This window comes from Pipistrellus kuhlii, unplaced genomic scaffold (assembly GCF_014108245.1).
Source record: "Pipistrellus kuhlii isolate mPipKuh1 unplaced genomic scaffold, mPipKuh1.p scaffold_m20_p_7, whole genome shotgun sequence".
Classification (NCBI taxonomy): domain Eukaryota; kingdom Metazoa; phylum Chordata; class Mammalia; order Chiroptera; family Vespertilionidae; genus Pipistrellus; species Pipistrellus kuhlii.
This window is the reverse complement of record NW_023425573.1, coordinates 55,840,067-55,859,482: the sequence shown is the minus strand read 5'-3', so window position 1 is coordinate 55,859,482 and position 19,416 is coordinate 55,840,067. Positions and strand designations below refer to the sequence as shown.

At 43.9% G+C, this 19,416-nt stretch overlaps 1 protein-coding gene across 4 annotated transcripts in view; it reads left to right on the top strand.

The window, feature by feature from the left end:
* LYPD6B (LY6/PLAUR domain containing 6B) overlaps positions 1–19,416 on the top strand; it is an 80,177-nt gene that overhangs the window by 25,672 nt on the left and 35,089 nt on the right. For all 4 annotated transcript variants that reach the window (XM_036421240.2, XM_036421244.2, XM_036421243.2 and 1 more), the window contains exon 2: positions 1,272–1,340. The gene's annotated coding sequence lies outside the window, so the exon portion shown is untranslated. The remainder of the gene's footprint in view (positions 1–1,271; positions 1,341–19,416) is intronic.

Here is a 19,416-nt window from a genome sequence, read left to right as displayed (position 1 = left end):
TATATGTGCACATACATGCACTTAAATAAGCAAATGGAAAAAACAAACACATACTATATATATGTATATATGTAAGTATATGTATATGTATCTGTATATGTACACACACATATGAGAGAAAGGGAGAGAGAGAGAGAGGAAGAGAGAGAGAGAGAGAGAATGTTTATTTTAAGGAATTGACTCACATGAGTGTGGAGGCTGGCAGGTTTGAAATTTGCAGGGCAGACTAGCAGGCTGGAGACTCAGACGAACCTCAGTATTTACTCTTAAGGCCTTAGCTGATTTGATGAGAACCACCCATATTATGACGGGTCATCTGCTTTACTCAAGGTAGTTAATCACATCTAAGAAATATCTTTACAGCAATATATAGATGTGTTTGCCAAACAGGTGGGTACCATAGCCAAGCCAAGTTGAATAAACACATACAATTAACCATCACAGCCCTGGTTGGTGTGGCTCAGTTGGTTGGGCATTGTTCCGTGTACTGAAGGGTTACCTGATTAATTGCTGGTCAGGGCACATGCCTGGGTTGCTGGCTGGATCCCCATTGGAGGACATGCAAGAGGCAGCTGATCAATATTTCACTCTCACACTGATGTTTCTCTCTCTTCATCTCCCTTCCTCTATCTCTAAAAATCAATAAAAAAATTAACCATCACAGCAATATAAATATATAATATAATTTTTAAAATTTGGGCATAATTTTTATTTGTTTTTTCCATTTGCTTATTTGAGTGCATGTAGAAAAAGTTTCCAGTTTCCTCTCACCTCTTCATCAGATTCAAGCCTCATGTTTTCATTATTTCGTCAGCTGGTAGGGCTGCCTTCCAAAGCAGGTTGGTTCAACAGCATAGAATCTGCATTGTTGGAGGTGTGTTGAATGTGTGAATGTGTTGACTTGCCAACATACCCTAATGTAGGTCAGTGTTATACAGAGTTCTGCCAGATCCTTGCTAATCAGTCATTTTTGTGGAGGGACGTGATGAGGTATATCATATGATTTCACCAATTATTACCATTCCCAATTAGTTAGGGCCCAGGTGCGTGGTAATAGAATGTTAGCTCACTCTGTCTTAACAGCAGTCTCTGACTTGATTCCGAGGATTTCATGCATTTGATATTGTTCAATTGGTTATATTGCTGCTGTTGGACTCTGCAAAGTCCTCAAACATCTGGACACCTGCCTTTTGCGAGGAAGCATTCCAGTTGTTCAGGAATCGAATTCATCGCCAGCACTGCCTCATACCTTATCTTTTTATCGTTGATAGACTGGCGGCGACTTCCTTTGGGCACAGACCTCTGCACTGCTGGAGGCCGACACCTCACTCTCTCTCAAGGTAAGAGTTGAAGCCGTTACAGATGACCTCAGTGTTTCATTTGGAAGCTTTGGAGCAGGTTGTCGGGGGGCCCATGTGCCCTCTTGAATGTCTGGGACTCTGTCTTTAGTCTGTTGCCTTGGTAACGTGCCAGGCCTTCTCTCCCATCCTAACCCTCCCCTGCTCCCTGTGGCCCTAGCATTTCAAAGCCTGGCTTGGCTTTATTTCCATTTCTGGTGAACCCAAGGAGGGAGTCAAGCTCAGGGGATTATCCGTGGATCAAAGACTTTCCTAATTTGGTCAATTAGAAGAGAACCTTCTAGAGCACATGTGTCAAACACAAGGCCCGCGGGCCAAATCCGTCCCGCCAGGCCTTGCAATGTGGCCCGCACCGCGCTGTCATCACTGCACTCTGCTGCGTTTCCATCACAATGACAGTTTATGACTGTTCAGTAAACCATTCGGCCCGCGATTTAGGCTGGATTTTAGATTTTGGCCCCTTCTCTGATTGAGTTCGACACCCCTATTCTAGAGTAATCTTCTCAGGTATGAGACTATCTGGGGAGTAGGTAGGAAGTGATGCTCAAAAGTGTCTGTCAAGTTAAATATATCGCTAACTTTACTTCGTGTCTGCACTGATTATTGAGCATTCATTATTAGACATTTAAATATTAAGGATTAGAAAATATCTCCTCATCCGAAATAGGATGAGAATGTTAATCTCACAGAGAAGGGGCAACGACATCGATGCAGGCACCTTTAAAGTTGTGTTTCACTGATGGCTGCTTTTTACTTCACTTTGCCCTTTTGGTGTAGGTATGGTGCTTCCTACACAGGCTGACCAGGTTCGGTGGTTAGGCACGTCTCCTTCTCCTAGTGAGAAAATGGAATATGGGATCAGTTTTTCTGAGGTCAGGCTGCTAAAACGAAGGAATGTCTTTTTGAGGCTGCAGGGACCTGAGCCTGGTCTGCTGAGTAATCTCCCAGGCGTGGGCTTTCAGCGCCCAGCCCAGAGGCCTTCTGCTTGCAAGCAGACCTCCCACCTTGCATTGGAAGGGTGAGGGAAGGCTGCTTTCAAAGGAAGATCTCTGAGATTGTGAGCTGATGGGGCCAGGGCCATGTTTACCTTCCGGTTTCTTGTCTAAAGAGCAGATTGAGTTATTAGCATCCGTGTTTATTAGTGCTAATTATGTGTTTCAAGTACAAAGCCATGTTCTGTAGATGTCTACCAAGATTCTTTGCTCCTTGTATTATTTAAAAGGGTGATATTGTACTATCCTAATTAGGTCCAAGAAAACAAGTAGCAATCTGTTTGCTATCATCATTGTTACCCCCTCAGGGAGTATTGGGTGGTATGTGAGCTGTTACTTCAACTTAAGAGTCTGCTATTAATAAACCTGAAGTATAAGGAGATAAAAGGAACCCTTTGGCACTGCTGGTGGGAATGCAGACTGGTACAGCCACTGTGGAGAACAGTATGGAGTTTCCTTAAAAAAACTAAAAATGGAATTCCCATTTGACCCTGTGATCCCACTTCTAGGAATATATCCCAAGAAGCTAGAAACACCAATCAATCAGAAAGGAGATATGCTTTCCTATGTTCATAGAAGCACAATTCACCATAGCTAAGATTTGGAAACAGACTAAATGCCCATCAGCAGATGAGTGGATTAAAAAACTACACAATAGAATACTATGCTGCTGTAAAGAAGAAGGAATTCTTACCATTTGCAACAGCATGAATGAAATTGGAGAGCATTATGCTAAGTGGAATAAGCAAGTCAGAGAAAGATAAATATCACATAATCTCACTCATTTATGGAATATAATGAACAACATAAACTGATGAACAAAAACAGATCGAGAGATAGAGAAGCATTGATCAGACTGTCAAACCTCAGAGGAAAGGTAGGGGAGGATGGGGATGAGATGAACCAAAGGACTTGCATACATGCATATAAGCCTAACCAATGGACACAGACACCAGCAGGGTGAGGGCATCAGTGAACAGGGGGTTGGGAGGGTAATGGGGGATGAGGACACATATATAATATCTTAATCAATAAAGAAATTTTAAATAAAGGAGATCAGATAAGTGAGAGTCCAGCAATGAGACATATAGAGAATACTGGGTGATTTTTCAAAGCAAGGAAACTTAATGGCTTCTTAGTTATAGTGTTAAACACCATGTCAGGAACATCATCATCATCATAATGATTGTCATAATAATAATAATAATAATAATAATAATAATAATGATAGCAATGATAATAAAAAATAATCACTCTAATATTAACCATCTCTGTCACCACCATCATGACAGTTAACATTTACTGGCTCCCATTTTCTGCCAGTCACTAGACTAAGCATTTTATTTGCATCATTCTTTCTTAATCTGCATTGCATCCCTATGAGGAAGGTCCTATACATATCTGCCTTGAAAAGGCAAGGAAACTGAGGTTTGAAAAGATTAGTTGCTCAAAATAAGACAACCAAGCAAAAAGCTGCAAATGGGGATGTAACTGACTGAACAGCACAACTTAGGGTTACTCATGCTGCAGCCTCGACCCACACGCACCTATTTGTGGCTGGTATTCCACTCAACTTTCACACTTGTCCCTACTCACATGCCCTTTGCCCTCTGTCCACCTACCATTGGCATTTTGTCTCTTTTGCACGGATGTAGTCAAACAGTAACATATATATATATATATATATATATATATATATATATATATATATATATATATATATATGTAGTTCAAGACTGTGGGAGGGTATCTGGCTTATAGAGAATACAGAGGAAATAATGAAGACTAAAAAGTGCCCAAGTTGAAAAGATGCCAACCCTGTAAATCATGAACACGTTTGTGCGCTTTGCTACTTACTGCCTTTCCCCTTGTGTATTGTTCGTTCCATAGTTACCGTATGTTTATGTTTTGAATTTTAAATTTAACAAGTCTTTTCTTGTGGCTTTGCTTTCATAATCCTACTTTAATGGCTGCCGTCTATGGTGAGAGGGCACTTAAATTGATTCCACAAGAAGTTGTATCTTCCAGTTGCTCCCCTGTGACAAGTACAGAGCTTCTGCTCACGGAACGGGATGGCCAATATCTGTCTGCTGACAGTTGGATGGGAGTTGTGGGCTGTCTTTGTCTCCTCACAGTGTAAACACCCTGTATCTGGAGCAGGGTCTCTGTGGGGCTGGGCAGGAGTCTTACTGGCCTGGAGCCCAGGAGACCTAGACATGGCTCTGTGCTGAAATTATCTGCATGTCTTTGGGCAAATTACTTCAGTTTTGTATCTTCATCCATGGACCACTTATATCCAGTCAGCTCTGTAATTCCCACGAAATAAGGAGTTTTCTGCACCCTCCTAGCTTATACCCTGATCAGTTCCAATTGATGCAGCAATTTTGGTTAAACTCAGTTGGGTTATTCTGTTACTTCAAGCAGGGAATTTAGTTTTTCAAGATGACCAGATCTGTAAACTCTTCAATCGTGAGGTATCATAGCTACTTTTCTATCATTCTTGCCATCCCCACTTCTTTGCCCTATAACCCCCTCTCCCCAGAATAAACAGTACAAAGTGTGTGCTCAACAAATAGGAGATGAAAAATACATGCATGACAGAGGCTACTGGTCTTGGTCTAAGAACCTTTAGCACTAAGCCTGAACCAACTTATCAAATTAGTAAGAGTGTTTCATGTAGATGTGGTTACTTTGTTTATAATAGACACAGAATTTTAAGCCTCCAAAATCTCTCATAACATATTTCAAGTGATTTTCCTACCAAAATGGTTACCAATTCTTCCTGCATGTTACAGATGAAAGAACACTGGTCTATGGAACTTGGTGTATTTTTCCCTGTACTATGTGTAGTGTGTGTGTGTGTGTGTGTGTGTGTGTGTGTGTGTGTGTGTATATGTGTGTGTGTGTGTGTGTTTTTTTGCTTAGGTCATGGAAAAAATCAAAGCTTAAAAAGTATATATATTTTTGCTGTGAACAGCAGAAAAAAAGAAGGTGTTTGGGGCTTCCTGCATTCTTGGAGCCATGTATCTGGGCCATGCCGATTACATTTTTGGTTCTGACAGGCTCCCGCTGATTCTTACCTGATGATGCTGATTTTGTGTTTGTTTGCTCACACCTTGAAGATATCTGCCCACTTCATTGTGTAATATATTTTTTAAATATATATTTTATTGCTTTTAGAGAGAAAGGGAGGGGGGTTGGGGAGACATCAATGAGAGAGAAACATCATTAATCAACTTCCTCCTGCCTGCCCTCTACTGTGGATTGTGCTCCCAACCTGGGCATGTGCCCTGACTGGGAATCAAACTGGTGACCTCTTTTATAAACAAAACATGTTATATATATTGATTTCAGAGAGGAAGAGCAAGGGAGAAAGAGATAGAAACATTAATGATGAAAGAGAATCATTGGTTGGCTACCTCCTGCATGCCCTCTGCTGGGGATTGAGCCCACAACCCAGGCATGTGCCCTTCCTGGGAATCGAATTGTGTCCTCCTGGTTCATAGGTTGATGCTGAACCATTGAATCACACTGGCCAGGCTCAAATGGGTGACCTCTTGGTACATGGGATGACACTCAACCAACTGAACCACACAGGCTGGCCATTGTGCAATATTTAAGACCTATGGTATGAAGCTACTTCCAAGGAGGTCAAATCTTGCCATGTCTGGCCCTATATGTTTTCACAGACTAAAAGGAACAAAATTATGTGTTCCCATACCTCCCCGCCCCCTTATGCCCCCACAAAGATGGAATTTGGCACCCACCTTGGCACAGAAAGCTTGCCTTCATCTCCCAGATTTGATCATCAATTAGTCTTAGCTTTTCCCAAGCTGATGTGCTGACAGTGGTGGCCTCACTGGGTGGCTACCAGGTGGGTGAGATGAGAACTTGGAAGCCCCATGTGGGGGTGGGTAAACCTGCTGGCAAAGAGACAAGCTGCCTGGTTTCGTAGGTGTGTGAGTGTTTGAAATGCTACTGATATAAAAGCCTCATTTGTTTAGGGCTCTGTAGCTGTTAGCTCTTGTTGCATAATAATAAACCACCCAAACTTAGTGGCTTAAAACAGCAACATTATTTGCTCACGGTTCTCTGGGTAAGCAATTTGGGCTGGGCTTAGCCATTCGCCCCTGTGGTCTCCCTTGCTGCTGTATGCAGCTGGTGCCTGGTGACCTCGGAGACCTCAGCTGGGATAACTCATCTCTGTCATTTGTGCTTTCATCCTCCAAGAGGCTAGCTCAGGCTCCATCACCAGAGCTGCCCAGCAAGAAGAGAAGAGCATAAACTGTCCATTCTATTGGTCAAAGAATGTCATAGGGCCAGCCCACAGGGGAGGGGGCAGAAAGGGGACTTCATCTGTTAATGGAATAGCAGCCAAGAATTCATGATCACTTAAAATTTATCAGAGGCTCTTAACTTAGATATGAAAGCAACCGCAAATTATTTTCATTTAAAATGATTTTTATTTTGCCTTTAAACTTGGTGTTATCATCTCATCTGAGAGAAGTCTGGAAAACAGAGGTTGTCTAGAACATACCCCAGAATATAATAAGAAAGATAGTAATAAAAATGTTAATATTGTTCTTACTATATGCCAAGCGCTGTTTTAAGTTCTTTACATATCATAATGCATTTGGTCATTACCAAAATCTTATGAGTAGGTACTATTTTTATCCCCATTTTATAGGTGAGAAAACTGAGGCTCAGAGAGGTTAAGTAACTTCCCCAAATGTCATGAAGTTGCTACGTGGTAGACCTGAGGTTTCACCTCAGCAGACTGCCTCCAGAGTCTGCACATTAGCCACAAATGCCTCTCAAGTTAATGGAAACTAATTCTTTCTGAGTCTGAGCAGAGTTCTCTCTTAGACCATGTAGTTTTTTTGAGATGCAGGAGAATTGGCTATTTGGAGAGGAACACTAAGAGTCTTTGGTACACCCATTTGGCCAAACATGAGGCTGGTCACATTGTAGGAGACCCTGATTGGAGATAATAAAGATACTTGTGGTCCCATGCAACAGAGAGTAATTTTCCTGGATATAAATGTGTGGGTGTGTCTGGTGATGGTCATTGTCATGGTATCATTGTCATACTGCTCTTTGTGTGGGTTAAGTGTTTGAAGAATGAGAATATATAATAATGCCCCTCCCTAGCCTTTCAGAGAGCCTCTTGTTCTTGGCTTCAGCTCATCAGGAAGTCTCAGCTCCAAAGAAAATGTGGTTATTCAGCTTTTTGTTTAAGAGTAGGTTAACAGCCTCCTTTAGAAAACATTTGTGGAACTAAATTCAGTCCATCCTCCAGGTAGCATCAGGTGGTTTTTATTTTACTAATTTTACTGACATTTTAGGGTCACCCTGACAACCATGGATGAAGTGACCACTGGCCCCAGTCTTCATAATGGGCCCACATCCCCTTCCTCAGTTTGAGGAGTGTGAAGCATGTATTGGAGTCTGATTCTTATGGGCAGTCATTGTAGCCATCTGCATCTCTGCCCCATCAAATACCATTGTTATCCCTCTCTCTTTTTTAAAAAAAAAATATTTTTATCGATTTCAGAGAGGAAGGGAGAAGGGAGAGAGACAGAAACATCAATGATAAGAGAGAATCATTGGTCAGCTGCCCCCTACACACCTCCTCCTGGGGATCGAGCCCACAACCCAGGCATGCGCCCTTGACTAGAATCGAACCGGGGACCCTTGAGCCAAAGCAGCTAGGGCCCATTGTGGTCTCTTAACTGCACAACTAGCCAACTAGCCAACTAGCCTCCTTGTTCTGACATCCTCATTCTCCTATGTTGACTGAGTGACTGTTCCTGCTGCTGGGAGGTTTGGCCACACTTATGTGTCCATAAGAACCTGCATGTTCACCCCGAGGATCTCCAGCCAGAATCCGAGCTGGCAGCCAGGCAATCTGGGCGGCACAACCCCACCAGAGAGGGCTGGCTGCCCCACCCCTCCCATCACCTCTCCCCTCCCCACAGCGGGAACCTCCCTGAAGGCCAGGTTTCTTGACTGTCAAGCAAGAAAGCTGAGGGATGCTTTCCTCATTCTCACAGAAAATCTGTTACCTTTAAAACCTTTTCCTTCAGCTCATCTTGAAGAGTTATAATCCTGTCCTACCTACGCTAAGTACTTTTTCCTTTTTGGATGCTTGCTTCCTTTTCTTCTTATTCCAACCAGCGGGGACAGTTTACCCTTTGCCCTAGACGCAGGCAGGTCTCTGCGGCAGGGATTCTCCCCACGGTGCTTTGCTGAGCAGCTCAGCCTCCTTTATGGCAGGATGAGAGGACAGAACAGAGGCAGGAAGCTCCCTTTGTTCCCGAGGCCTTTGGGGCTGTTCTTTCCTGACCATAAACATAAACATAATTGCTTCCTGTGATGCTCTGGCCGCCTGGCCATCCCGCTTTCACTGCCTCATGCCTGGGGGACCAGGACTACCAAGGCCTGCACCTTGGATTCTCAGTCATCAGCATTAGTTTGCCTTTGGCTTTGGCTGGCATCACCTCTTTTGGGAACTGGCGGTCTCCAGGAGGAGGACATGATCTCTGGGTGGAGGAGGGAAGACAGGTGAGAGGCAGCGTGCCTCTGGGACAGGATAACTGTGCTTAGGAAGCACCCAGCAGACCTTGAGCCTCCTGAAGAGGAGGTTTTCTCCCCTTATCCTCAGAGAGGACCCTGGTTCAGACATGGTACTTCCTTGAATTCTCTGCAGTTTGGACTCACCCTATGGTTGCTGTGTTTCATTGTTCCCCTATCTTGTTGATTTTATGACCAATATTGTAGGAAGACAATACCTGAATGTTTGTGTAAGTCCTCCCCCCCCCCCTGCAGTAAAGGTGATTGCTTAACAAAAACAAACAAACAAACAAACAAAAAAAACACAGAAAAGGAGTTAAAAAATAACTTTGCTCTAGGCTGGCCCTAGGCAAGGAAGGCTGAGCCGAGAAGGCATTTTAAATGGTTAGAATGGGCATTAGCACATCTGCCCACGCACCTCCCAGCCCCCAGCCCTTAGGAGCAGGCACTTCAGCAACTTTCTGACAACCCTCAGTGGCTCTTGAGAGGCTGTTCTCAGCAATCCAACCAGAGCACAACATTCCAAATTCAACCGCAGGCAGCTCTCGAAATTTCATCTTCAGGAAAATCTTTCTAGGATAGAGATGAAAACTTTGTGTCTAAACAAGACAAGCCTACACATGACTTTGTGTCTAAACAAGACAAGTTGCTCTCATCACGACTGCTTTCCATGTGTGACCTGTGAACACTGAGTCCTGTCTACTGATTCGCTGTTTCACCCTTTCTCAAAATGTGGGTCCTGCTAGGATAAAGAGGGCAAAGGCAGTTAAACCCAGGATGTTAGGTCTGTGTTTACTACCAGACGGACGGAGCATCAGTGTGTTTGGACATTGTTGTCTGCAGCATAGACACTGATCATGGGGGTCTAGCTTCTTTTTCATATTTAAACCTCAGGTATACTACGGTCAGGTGTGTGGACAAGCCTTCTTACATAAGTATACTTCAGAGCCTCCACAGTATATCCAGATTGTTGCCAAAATGGCACATGGCATAAACCTGTTTAGCTCTCACCTAACAGAACTCTAAGATGAGGCAATAATGTAAGATAAACCTATTAAATCAGTCTCTTTTCTATATTTTTAAGTAGCACTACATTTGTAATTAAACAGTATTTTTAAATTTATTGAACTATATTTGGTGTATAACATTGTATAAATTTAAGGTGTACATGTTGATTTGGTACATATTATAATTTGATTGCCATTTTAGTGTTTGCATCTCTATCACATCACATCATTATCATTTCCTTTTGCAGTGGGAATGATTAAGATCTAGTCTCTCAGCAAGTTTGATGGTGATAATACAGTATTATTGTTTATGTCACTATACTGTGTGTTAGCTCTTCAGAACTGATTTGGCTACTACATGCAAGGAAAGAGTATTTTAATGTATCTCCCCCAAAAGGGTAAATTAGAGTAATGCAATATGAAACATAGTGGAGATTCTGATTATTTGCAAACTAGAGGCCCAGTGCATGGAATTCATGCACGTTGGGGGTGGGGTGTCCCTCAGCTCGGCCTGTGCCCGCTCACAGTCCAGGAGCCCTCAGGGGATGTCCGACTGATGGCTTAAACCGCTCCCTAATCTGTCAGTTGGACAACCTTAGCGCTACCGTGGAGGCGGGAGAGGCTCCCACCACTGCCGCTGTGCTCTCCAGCCAGCCGTGAGCCCTCAGGGGATGTCCGACTGATGGCTTAAACCGCTCCCTAATCTGTCAGTTGGACAACCTTAGCGCTACCGTGGAGGCGGGAGAGGCTCCCACCACTGCCGCTGTGCTCTCCAGCCAGCCGTGAGCCCAGCTCAGGGCTTCTGGCTGAGCGGTACTCCCCTGTGGGAGCACACTGATCACCAGGGGGCAGCTCCTGCATTGAGCTTCTTCCCCCTTGTGGCCATACACATCATAGTGACTGGTCATTCCTCTTTCTGGTGATTTGCTTATTATCCTTTTGTTATATAGAATGAGAATCCCTAATGTATACATGGTTTGCTCCTGAGATTGATTTTGATGCTGGAAGGGAAAGGTTTTCAATTTTCAAGTTTTTAAAATGAACTACCATAGAGTCTTTACCTTTCTCTTGCTAGAGAATAAGGCATCATATTAGTTTTATAGGATTCTTTTATAGGATTCCATAACCAAGGCAGTGACCAAGAGCAGAGAACCGGGTGGTGTTCCCCTAGGATTTCTTTCCACTGAAGTTACAAATGTCCTCTCTGCCATTTCTTCCCTACTTTGTTGATCCCTGTTCTCCTCGGAGGCTAAATGCATAGTTCTGTGGGTAGTTTTCCTTGACCTGTGAGCTGAAATGGAGATTTTAAATATAGAATGTTGAGGTGTCAGGGAGGAAAGTGACATTGATTAATTTGTTTTGTTCCCTGGCCAGCCTGAGAAACCTGTCCCGTCAGGTAATGAACAACTGCTTTTACCCAACTAGTGACTTTAATAGAACAATTACTCACCCCAGCATTTCCATTTCCCCTGAGTCATCCAGGTTGGCTCATATTGGTTTCAACTGAATAAGAATCTCCAGGCAATAGACTCGAAGGCCAAGGTTCCTGCTTAGTAACATGAATTACAAAACATGCCTGGGACATGGAGCCATGGCTCATTGTGGAAACATTTTTCATAGATCCAACCATGCGTCTATTGGGGAAATTGTATTGTTCGGTATAGTCAAAAGTGTTATCTTAATGGGCATTGTAGAGTGAGTTTATAAGTAACAAGACCCTACAGCCTTTCCAGTCTTCACCTCAAGGACAAAGATTTACTATGAAAATGAATGATGATTTGAGGTTATCACTTGTCTGTACCTTCCTACTAGTGCTGCAGTTTGAACACTGAGTATATAGTGTGGATCTTGGTAAAGCCCCTTTAAGGACCTGTTCTTGTGATGTTCAGAGAGAGCCTTGATACTTAAGAAGACATATGCTGGGCCCAGCCACTGTTGCTCAGTGATTGAGCATTGACCCATGAACCAGGAGGTCACAGTTCAATTTTTGGTCAAGGCACATGTCCAGGTTACAGGCTCAATCCCCAGTATAGGGTGCGCAGGAAGCAGCTGATTCTCTCTCATCATAAATGTTTCTATCTCTCCCTCTCCCTTCTTCTCTCTGAAATAAATAAAAAACATATTTTTAAAAAGAAGACATGTACTATCATAGAGAGTTTCTGCAGAAAGGCAGCTGGAGTTGCTTCCATTTATACATCCTACTTGTCCTCTGTCATGCCACTGTTCAGAGTCCTCTTCCTGGGTCCTGTCTATACTAATAAAAGGCCTGTGGCTGTGATGCCATAACACAGAACGACCAAACAACCGGTCACCAGGAGTTCTAGAGACTAGAACACCATGGCTCCAGCAGGAACATGCACCCCAATCGGGGGCGTGGCCAGCCTGCAACTACTAGTGCCCAAGTCCAGGCTGGCCTCGCCATCCAGCAGGGACCTGCACCCCGATCAGGGGCATGCCTGCCTGAAAACCACTGGTGTCCCAAGTTCAGGCCAACCTTGCCACCCAGCAGGGACTGGCACCCTGATTGGGGCCGTGGCCAGTCTGCAAACCACCGGCACCCCAAGCCCAGGCCAGCCTTGCCCCTCAGTGAGGAACTGCACCCTAAATTGGGAGGGTGGTGGTGGTGGTGGCCAGCCTGCAAACCACTGGTGCCCCAAGCCTTGCCCCCTAGTGGAGTCTGCCCTCAGGGAATTAGCCATTGGTCAGCTTGCTGTCAGTGGCCTGACAGCTAGGAATCCCATTCACCTGCGCCCACAACCTATTGTTATTGTTTATTTATTAATGAATTTATATATTACTTTCATATAAAATTTTCTAATTTTCTTTAATCTCTGACACTTCTATTGTAGAGAAAGGGCAAATAGTGATATTAAAATATTTCTTCTAATTAATTTCCTTTCAATGTGCATGAATTTGTGCACTGGGCCACTAGTGCTATATGATTGGGATGACAAACATGAGACTAAAAGGTCCTGGATAATATTTGAATGTATGAGTAGTTGTAGAAATCAATATTAATTGGCCCACACATTTAGTTCCAGTTCATTCCAAAGTTCAGTTTACTTCCAAGTTCTTAATATTTTGATTCATTATAGATCTAGAGAAAGTTAGTTTTGAATGGGAGGTGTCTTCTGAGATTTAGTTGAGCCAAGACACACTCATGGGAGAGCCCAACATGTAGAAAATAAAAGGAAAATATTCAAAGCAAAATGCTGGGTGCAGGTTTGGGGGTTAGTTGAAAATCCTACCACTTTCACAAATTCTTAACTAATCCTCCTGGGTTTAAATAGAATCAACAGTTGCTTTTATAACAGCCTCTCTGTCACCTTTCTCAATCTTCAGGCACTTGAAATACATCATTAAATACCATCAGAATTAATCCAGGGCCCTTTAGACTATAGACTGAGTTCCTTGGGGCAGGAACCTTGCTTCCTTCATGTTGAATTCCAAGGACTAACAAAAATAAGAACACACACACACACACACACACACACACACACACACTATTTATAAGCAGGTAAATATGAAATAACTAGAAACCAGGAAAAGAAAACAATTTGTCATTCAGAAGCCCTGGAGATTGGAGGGCATGCCTTGCAGGTCCATGTTAGATGAAAACCTGGGTCTGGGTGAGACAGCCGCCCTGGGATTCTTGGACAGGGCCTGGATGGAAAGGCAATAACGTGTGCCCTGTGGCGGACTGACTTTGCTATTGCCCATGATTCCTGTGTTGAAATAGGAAGCCTCAGCCCAGACAAATGCAAAGGAAACAAAACCAACTCTTTTATTACTCTCTACAGCATTTATAGCCAAGACCTACTCGCTGCCCTTATCCTTGAGGCATTCTGACAGTCATTTTAATGATTTATTTTCTTTTCCAAAAGTCAAATAAAATATTTTATCACCTTTTGGGTGGGCTTGATATTTTTCTCTTCATTTTATCACTTTCTGGGTCTATAAAACTCCCCTTACCTTTCAGTGTTTATAGCTCAAGGATAGGAATTCTGTTTTTCTCATTCTTATAGGAAGGCCTTTTTAGTCTGATCTTTTTTGGTCCTATATCTCCTGCCTATTTTTGTTGTGGTTGGGAGGTGAGAAGTGAGGGCCAGGGGGATGGGGAAAGGGAAACTCAAGAAATGGCACATGTCTGCAGTAACACACAGACCAGAGGGAAAAGTTTTAAATGAGGGAAAGTATTTTTTAAAATACTTTGGAGCTAGAAGAACATTGGAGCCATTGGGGGTGAAGAAGCGGTTGTGCTGTACTCCACACTGACATTTACTCGGTGGTTTCTCTCCCAGGATCTGCAATAAAAGCCAATGGTCTGTGTGAGAACCCACAGCCCTGTGATTACTCCTCTCCATTCTGAATTATATGCCTTCCTCCCAAGCTCCCTGCTGTACAGCTCACAGGCTTATTCCCCCCTACTCGTTGCCCTTTTTGCTTATTTCTGCCTCATTTCTGTCTACTTATATTAAGGTGTCAACAGCAGGACACTCACTCAGGCTAGTCATCATGAGCCACAAAAGCTACTCAACCACGTGGGTGAGTTTGTAAGGGCAAACTCTTTTCAGATAGGTGATTTCAAGCCTAAGTTGATGCAGCCTGTGATTGTGTCAAGGTCAGTGGTCAGCTGAGTGATTTGAGATGTCCATCTCCTGCCCATCCTGTCCTACCACCAGCTCCAATGAAGACCATGACATTGAAAGTGCCTCCAGGTTCTTTTCTTCGAGGATCCTGCTCTCCAAGTGCAGAAATCCATTTGGTGCATCCACGTGGATTGCTCATCATTAACCTCTTGAGTAACCCTGTTGGCAGGGTGCTCATTGCTCCAGGCAGTCAATCCCTTGTTGGGCATTTCAAACCTTGACCCCAAATGGGTCTCTGACAGCTTCTTTGAAGTCATCTTCTGAAGTAAATTTCTCCTCTCCAAATACCTGAAAAGTTATCAGTTGATGTTTAATTCCCAGTTTTCCCCTTTCTTCACCAATGTTTTCAAATCTCTGGGCAAATAGAGGTAGCTCTCTCAAATATAAATACAACAGAGGTTTTTAAAAAAATATTTTATTGATTTTTTACAGAGAGGAAGGGAGAGGGACAGAGAGCTAGAAACGTCGATGAGAGAGAAGCATCGACCAGCTGCCTCCTGCACAACCCACACCGGGGATGTGCCCGCAACCAAGGTACATGCCCTTGACCGGAATCAAACCTGGGACCCTTCAGTCTGCAGGCTGATGCTCTGAGCCAAACTGGTTTCAGCAATACAGCAGAGTTTTTAGACCTCTCATCATCCTGGATGTATGGTTCCAATTGTTGACCTGAAGCCTTACCAATAACATAAATAGTTGATTGACATATGTTTCATATGTTATAGTCTGTATTTTTAAAAGTAAACTAGAGAAAAGAAAATGTTATTAAGGAAATCATAAATACAAGACAATACATTTATGGCATTTAAAAAAGGCTGCACATAAATGGTCCTGTGCCATTCAAACCCATGTTGTTTAAGGGTAAACTCTACTGGCTTTATTTTTTAACCATTTGTCTTACTTCCAAACTGTGTGTGTGTGTGTGTGTGTGTGTGTGTGTGTGTGTGTGTGTGTGTTTTAATGGCACATTTAGGCTAAGCAGGTGACGCATCCTCATATGGCAGCCATCCTCTTGATTCTGTAGAAGGCAGAGGTATTATGAATCTGAAAGATGTCACATGTAGCCATATAGCACACATATCTGTCAGACTTTAAAATTTAGGTAGCACCTATGCTTTAAACCAATAACAACTCTCCTAAAAAAAAAAAAAAAAAAAAAAAAAGACCTTCCACCCAGTCAGTGTGGCTTAGTTGTTGAACATCTACCTATAAACCAGGCGGTCATGGTTCAATTCTGGTCAGAGCACATTGCCTGGGTTGCTGGCTCAATTCCTCAATATAGGGCTTGCAGGAGGTGGCTGATCAATGATTCTCTCTCATCATGGATGTTTCTCTCTCTCCCTCTCCCTTCCTCTCTGAAACATATATATATATATATATATATATATATATATATATATATATATATATATATATATATATATATAAAAGAGATCTTCCCCTTACGCATGCCCTCCATCCCCATGCCCTAAGACATTCCACTATCCCTACTTTTGAAGCATCCATCGTATATAAAAATTGCTGTTTGAAATTTTAACCCTGCTATTTGGTTTTTTTAAATGCTTCCTTGCTTAAATAATCCTACCTAATAAAAGAGTAATATGCAAATTAACCATCACTCTGCTACACCCACCAGCCATGCCCACCAGCCAATCAGGGTGAGTATGCAAATAAACCCAACCAAAATGGCTACAGCCACAGAGAGCAGGAGGGAGGATTGAGTTTCCCTGGCAATGGAGGAAGCCAAGCTTTCCATTTGCCCTTGCTGGCCTAAGCCTCCATTCAAGGCTACAAAGTTTCAATTATAAAAGGTAAACAAATCCAAACAGAAATGGTGGCAGTCACAGAGCTAGAGGCTAGGGTGCCCCTGGCAATGGAGGAAGCAAAGCTTTCTGAACACCCTGGCCAGCCCAGGCCTCCACTCCAGGCTACAAAGTTTCAATTGTAGAAGGTAAATAAATCCCAGATACCAGGGCCTCCACTTGGGTTGCCAGGAGGTGTGGCTGATCTGCAAACTACCACAGGTCCCTTGCCCAGGTTGCCCCATGTCCCAAGGGAACCCCCACCCTGATCCAGGACACCCTTCAGGGAAAACCAGCTGGCCCCCATCTATGCACCAGGCCTCTATCCTATCTAATAAAAGAGTAATAAGCAAATTGACCATCACTCCAACACACAATATGGCTGCTCCCATGTGGTCAAAGATCCTGCTCCTATGTGAACACAAGATGGCCACCACAAGATGGTCAGGAGGAGGGGGGCAGTTGGGAGGCACCAGGCCTGCAAAGGAGGGCAGTTGAAAGGACCAGGCCTGCAAAGGAGGGCAGTTGGAGGCAATCAACCCTACAAGGGAGGGCAGTTAGGGGTGATCAGGCCAGCAGAGGAGGGAAGTTGGGGGCAAACAGGCTGACAGGGGAGCAGTTAGATATCAGTCAGGCTGGTTTGAGAGTGGTTAGGGGTGGATCAGGCTGGCAGGCAGAAGTGGTTAGGGGTAATGAGGAAGGCAGGCAGGTGAGCAGTTGGGAGCCAGCAGTCCTGGATTGTGAGAGGGATATCCGACTGCCTGTTTAGACCCGATCCCAATCAGGCCTAAACGGTCAGTCAGACATCCCTTGAGGGGTCCTAGATTGGAGAGGGTGCAGCCTGGGTGAGGGACACCCCTCCACCCCCATGCACAAATTTCTACTCCCACTTCAGAGAGGCCATTAAACCTTCCCCAGACAAAATTATCGATGCTGGGACCAGGCCAAGCCTTTGATTGAGGTCTCAAGGCCCCAGCACATAGGGGCTCTTTAAGAACTTGCAAAGGAGGCTGGAAATATCCCATATTTAGGAGACAAAGAAGGTAAAAACATATAAATAGGGAAAATTCTTCCATGTTGGGGCCCAGAATTTGAGAGGCATTTTCCTCTGGACCCGTGCGTAATAAAATGTAACTCCAAACTCTCCAAGCATGACTTGATTTACTCCAGTTCTCTGTAACACTAAGACATGTCTCACCTGCTTTCATTTTTAGTAAAACTGTTTGGGAAGATTTGAAGAGCATCAATTCAGCTGTGTTTGCATTTTCTAGAGCATGAAAAATGATGTTTCAGTTATTACATGTGGGGAGATGAGGGACCAAATGTGCAGCCGGATTTTCAGAGTGCAGGTGGAACTGGAAGCATCGGTCGTTAGAGAGATGGGCCCCAAGCCTGTGAGCTGAGTCAGTTCCATCCGTGCCACACGGAGAGGATAAACTTGGAACATCACAGTGGCAGCTTCTGAATGCATTCCCAACCCCTCCTCATTTGGTGGGTAAAGCTTTTATTTCTTCACTGTTGGACTGCTCTTTCCATCGAATATGTAGCCAATTGGCTAAGGGAGTAAACTGGCTAAGCTGGCTGGGCTCCTGTTTTTAGTATCCCCACAGGTAAGAGAGGTTTGTTGTAATTGGGTACCTTAGCTGTTCTTCCATCTGGCCATTTCCTCCTGTCTCTTATTCCCCTTCCCCTTGTTTCTTTGGGAGCCAATAGTGTTGCTTTTTATATAGAAAATGGATGTAGATGCCTGAGGGCGAAGAAACGGCACATGCATTGCTTTTTGGCTGAGAACTAGAGGGAGGACTTCTTGAAAGCCACTAGCAGGAAGCTTTGCCGTGGGATCTGCAGGCTGTTAGGATGGATGGTGACTACCCTGTGAACCAATCTCACACCTGCCGGGCACGTCAATACGCCGTCCCTGCACCAAGTGCCTTCGGCAGGTGGTACACAGAGCTTGTTCACAGGACCCATAGTGCTTCAGCTACATCTGCTCCCTGACCCACAGGAAAACTCCAACCCCATCAGCTCCTCGCACTCCCTGGCCCTGTCTCCTTCCTCCAAGAATTTCTTTGCCACAGTCAACAGTGAACAAAACTGGAAGGGGACTAAGTTGTTGTTTTTTTTTCAATAAGTGCCGTAAAGTGCTTATTGAGCACTTCCTATAGGCGTGGCATTGTGAAACACACTTTATAGGCAGTTCATTTAATTCTCAGTCTGTCTTATCATTTACTTCTCACCACAGCCCTGAAATGTAAATGTTCCTGTCTTGGTTTATGGATGAGGAAACAGAGACTCTTAAGAAGTGAAACAACTTGCTCAGGTTAATCAGTTCCTCACAGCGGTGATCAGAACAGAAGCTCAGGATCTGAACAAGGTTTCCTGCCTCCACTTACATTCAGGGCAAACCAAACCTTAATGATAACTTGTTTTCCATTAGGGGCTGGAGATTTACCTACTTGGGTTGAGAAGCGATGAGACTCCCAGCACAGCCTTTTTAGAGCACCACACAGACAGTGTGTTCATTGTCTTTCCCTCTATTGCCACCCAAGAGTCTCAGAGCTTTATTGACATTGTAAAATATTACACTACAGGCAGCATCTTGTCACCACCGTGATCTAGAGGGCAATGCGAAATTAACTCAGAGTCAGTCTTCTGTCATTTTTCCCTCTCCCACTCCTCTCAAGTGAGATCAAACCTGCGTGCTGTCCTTTAAGCACACGACAAACAAACGTGGCTGAGGCGATGCCCTGGTCAGCAGCTCAGACAGACACTCTGCCTCTCCAGCAGCTCAGGCAGACGCTGGCAGCCAACTTACCTTGCTTTTTGAAATTTTGTTTTCCTTGAGTCTTGAGAGGCGCCTTTAATAAGACCCTCCTGATACTGATATATTGTAGCCCTGATCTTCTAAGCCAAACTTGTGTTTTATGAGGTCCCAATTCAGCGGGCAGTGCAGGAGCAGGCACGTATATGCTGTTGAACAAGTGAAAGCAGCTGATCTCACGGCTTCCTGCTTCTGGGTCATCATTCTTTGGAAA